The sequence below is a fragment of the Panthera uncia genome (assembly GCF_023721935.1).
Source record: "Panthera uncia isolate 11264 chromosome C1 unlocalized genomic scaffold, Puncia_PCG_1.0 HiC_scaffold_3, whole genome shotgun sequence".
In the NCBI taxonomy this organism is placed as follows: Eukaryota; Metazoa; Chordata; class Mammalia; order Carnivora; family Felidae; genus Panthera; species Panthera uncia.
In genome coordinates, this window is record NW_026057584.1 from 79,961,737 (window position 1) to 79,966,567 (window position 4,831).

Below are 4,831 nucleotides of genomic sequence, written 5' to 3' on the forward strand. Positions count from 1 at the left end.
GTGCAAGGGAGTGGTTACAGAGTGCTTTCGGGATCAACACACACGGAAAGGTGATGACAAAGCAGGACCAGGCAGAGAGAGAATGAACGTTGCAACAAAGTCTCAGGGAAGCCACAGCCAACCCCATGCGCAGCTATGAAAATGAGAGATGCCTTCAAAGGTACCCTAAATTGGGGTGAGGGGCTGGGCCTTTATGTCCCCCTTTCATCTGGTGACTGGATACTGGTTGCCCTGGAAGTGGACATGGTCTTGATTGAGGCAACTGTCTTCAGGCCTGTCGATGCCTGAGGAGGACTGCTGGCTGAGGGCCATGGGTGGCAATACTTCCAGTGGTTGGGAACAGAAGTCTTTCTTTCCTGAAGGGAAATCTGGGAGGTGCGTCACAACACTACTAAAGCGGTGAGAAAAGGAGACAACTGTCTCTGCCCCATGAAGGAGAGATAGACACTGATATTACACACACGCGCGCGCGCACACACACACACACACACTGACAAACTGAAAAGCACTATAACAGAAAAGTTCAGGTTCCATGAGTGTGGAGAGCAAGGGAACTTGATCTTATCTAGGAGTTTCAAGGAAAATATCCTTGAGTAAGTGATATATAGCTGAGATATGGAGGATAAAAAGAAAGGGAGGAGGACATGTGTTAGAGGAAAGAACACTATGCAAAGACCTGAACCTGGAGGGAACAGATGTTTCAAAGAATGAAAAGAAAATCAGAATGGCTGGTGTGCAGAAAATCAGAAGGGATGAGATCAGAATGAGGGCAGGGGGAGGGGTAGGACCAGCCCAGGGCCACTTTCTAGGCCTGAAGAGGATATTATTTTTCCACACCACAAACAATACGAAATCTTTGAAGAGTATTAAGCACATGGGTGACATAGTCAGGTTTGTATTTTAAAAACTATTTTTGGTTGTAATAAATGAATTGAAATGGAGGGGGAAAGATGCAAGAGATGAGTTAGGCCAGAGTGGTGCAAGTGGACATGGAGAGAAGCAGATAGACCTGAAAGAGATAAAATTGATAGGACTTGGCCGTGGATTTGATTCAGGAGGTGAAGTAGAGGGCGTGTCAGGAATGACCCCAGGTTTCTGGCTGGTAATTCATCCCCCAACAGCTGGATTGTTCTGGTGCTGTTCACTGAGATGGGGACACTGGAGGGAGGTAGATGGCACGTTCAGTTTTAGCCTCCCTTGAATTTGAGGTAACATAGAGATGATATGTTGAGAAGGTGGAGAGTTTCTAGAATTCACAGGGGACTGAGGGGGAGAGAGACATCTGGCAGGTACTGGGAAATGGTTGGAAATTTAAATAATGGGCATGAGGAAATCACCCAGGAGAGATTACAGAGAAGGAGGCTAGTGCAAATCTTGAGGAGCTTTGGCATTTAAATTGGGTAGAGGAGGATAATACATTAAAGGAGATTGAGAAAACAAGGGTAATAAGCAAACTCTTGGGAGAGGGTGGTTCATGGAAGTGAAGGGAAGTGATTCAGCAAGAAGGGAGTAGTCAAAGTGTAGACAGACAGAAAAGTTAGCTGAGAGGAGAACTGAGAAGTGGCATGGGCTGGGCAGCTTGTCTGTCATTAGTGAATTCAGGAACTCCTCTGTGAGCTTAGAAGAACAGAGTGAAGAAGTTTGGTTGCAGAGTGTAGTAAAGAGGGGGCAATGGAAGGGGGACCTATGGGTCAGGTTGATTTCGCTTTGTTTGGCTTTTATGGTGTTTGAATGTGGATGAGAGAGATGAGACAGTGGAGGAAGCCGAATATGTGGCATGGGAAGCAATCTGTACAGTGAGTCCCTGAGGAGGGTGGAGGGAAGGGGATCCTGTGCTTAGAAGGGAGTAACCTCATCCATGTCACAGGAGGGACAGAGAGCATTAGTGCAGATGGAAGAAGGTGCCTGGTTAAGTGTGAGTAAGCTGAAGTGTCCTCTATTGCTTTTTTCTCTATTCATGTAAATAGGAGGGGTGCCATCTGTGGAAAATGAAGGGAGAGTTTGAAGGCATGCAGGTTTTGAAGACAGTGAAGCTAAGGGGTTGAAGTACTTTATAAAGTCATCTGGGCCAGAGTGCCTGCGATTTTCAAGTTCAAGGCACTGATAAAGCATGCTGTTGGTGAAAGTCGAGGACTAAGATGGACTCTACAGAGGATGGTCCTGGTCAGGTAAGGACCTCTTGGTTGAGATGTTTACACTAGAGGGAAAGAAACATTTCTAATTCCCCCCATGCCCAGCCTACTGGCTGAGATCTATCACTCAATAGCCCAGTTTAAATTAATTACTTCTTCTTTCTGGGCAAGATATCACTGGACAGGATCAGCTAGTGGAGGATACCCCTCCAACTCTAATGTGTAATCTGGCCAAGATTGGTATTCTTGGAGGGACTACATCCACAGGGAATATTACATAGGCAAGGTCATGTTATATCAGTTTGGTCTGGTAAGTTAGTAAGTGTCTATTCTGTGTCCTCTGTGTACCAGATACTCGGTGTAGAGCAGAGACAAAAAAGGAGATATTACCCATCTTCATGGAGCTTCCAGCACAGTGGGGAGTCACAATAATAACTAATTAAATAATTATACATGAGTAAAGTATCATAAAGGAGAAGTTTAGACTTCTATAGCAGTTACTAACAAGAGGGCTCCACTTTACTTTAGAGGTTGAGAGAAGATTCCCCAGGGAAAATGAATTTAATCCAAACCATGAAAACAGAGCAAGTGTTTGGCTAATGAAAAACTAGCTTATAAGGCGTCAAAGGGCTATGAACATTGAATTTCAGGAAAGCTATGAAGTCAGTCTTGGGAGGAGTTGGTAATCAGCTGTAGATGACTGTAACTGAAAGGTTAGGTGCCAATGGACTGGCCCATGATTTATTTTTCTAGATTGGTCTTGACTAAGCCTGCGTCTGTGATTATAATTGATCATCCCTGATACATGTTCAGCATTTCATGTTTGTTACCTAATGGCTGCCCATTAGAGTCACCTGGGGCAGAGAGGCTTTACTAACTGTCTGCTGTTTTAAAGCACTTAGACCAACTAGATTAGAATAGCTGGACATGGAGCCTAGTCATTATTCATTTTAGAAAGCTCCCAGGTGGTTTTAATATGTAGTTGGTGTGGAGACCTACTGCTACGGGGCTCTGGAAGCCATGAGCACACTGGGGTTTAGTCTCAGGATATCAGATCTCAGGTCTCAGAATGAGGGCACAGAATTAGAACAAGATCAGCTTCCTTGAACTCTACCCTCTTGTTCAAGTACCACCAGGCATTCCTGCTTCCATGAGGTCTGAGAGATTTAATCCTCGCATACTTTTGAGTTTGAAAAGCCTCTTATTCTTTCTTTTTTGTGCAATTTGCACTCAGTAATTTTGGTCTTATATTCTTGCCTAGTTCATTTACCGGAACTCCAGCCATTCATCCGTCCCTGCCCTTCCTGCAGAGACCTTTGTCACTGTTCTCCTTTGCCATCCACTGGTGTGGGTGGTACGTGCTCAGCTGCTCTCTTACTGATGCTTTTTCCACTGCTCCCTACATTGGAAGCATTGTGTTATCTATAGTGCTCTATAGTCTTTCATGCAACCTACACTCTTAGGCCTTCCGAATTTTGCTCTGTTCCTTCAACTTTATCATCCCCTTTGTGTAAGTACCAGGAATAAAGTGCCCCAGCTACCAGGCTGAAAATATGTAAGTGAAAGCATCCATGGTCATGCTCAAAAGACACATTTCCCAGGCTAAGTCAAATATTCATCTCTGTGTACCAAAGGGTGAGTTCCGTATCTTCTGAGAATTTAAGGCAGTGGATAGGACCACTGAACAGTGACCTTGATAAGATTCTTAGTAGGCTTCTTGCGTTGCTTGGAGCTCCTGAGGTGGGTACACAGCAAGGCCCTTACTGTCTCCTTCCTATAAAATGAAGGTGGCCATGGGCCTGCTAATTTGACAAGATACTCACACTGACTGTTCTCAATATGTTCCACCCTAAACCCATCAGCTATGCTTTTCTCCCAGACTTGCAATACTCCAAATAGTTTTCGGTTCTTTAGATTATTTGACTTTGAAGAGATAGTTCCTGGGAGGTCTGATCACATATTCACATTGGTCTTGGGCTGTCTCACACGAAGGAGGGTGTGTCTCTTGGTATTTAGGTCAGTGGCAAAACACACACAGGGTAATTAATTAATTAAATGTGATATTAAAGTCAGGGATGGGCCCAAACCTTTGAGCATTTAGAAAGACTTTAAAGGTAGGGATAAGCCCAGTTCTGACATGTGCCAGGACCAAGCCAGACTCAGTGAGTCACGAGTGAGCCCAAATACGTTCTCTCAGACTATGGAGGTCTACTCACCTCTTCACCCCAGACACCACAAACCACAAGCACGTCCTCAATGATTCATCTTCACACATCACTGTGTGATGTGGGCCTCTGGTTGCTCACTCCATCCTGCTTAATTGATGGGAGTGGCTGGGGTGGAGATGAAGCCAAGCTGCTGGGCAACTGGGAAGCTGGACCAGTAGCCATCACCCAGTGAACACCAGGGGAAGGCAGGTGTACTGAAGAATGGGCAGACATCCCATAATCCAAACAGTAGGGCTTCATTGTAGAGAGAATAGGGATTAGACAGTGAGTCAGTGTGAATTCATCTCAAAGATTAATGGATTTATGGAGGGTATGTCTTACTTTTGCATCATGGCTATATTCTCATGGTATGTTGTTCATTTTGCCTAACCTCAACAGAATTGCTTTTCATACATATGTTCCTGACTTTCACAAAATGATCCCTGTCACAGAAAGACTTCAGTGAAAGCCTGAATTCCAGGCCTGAACATG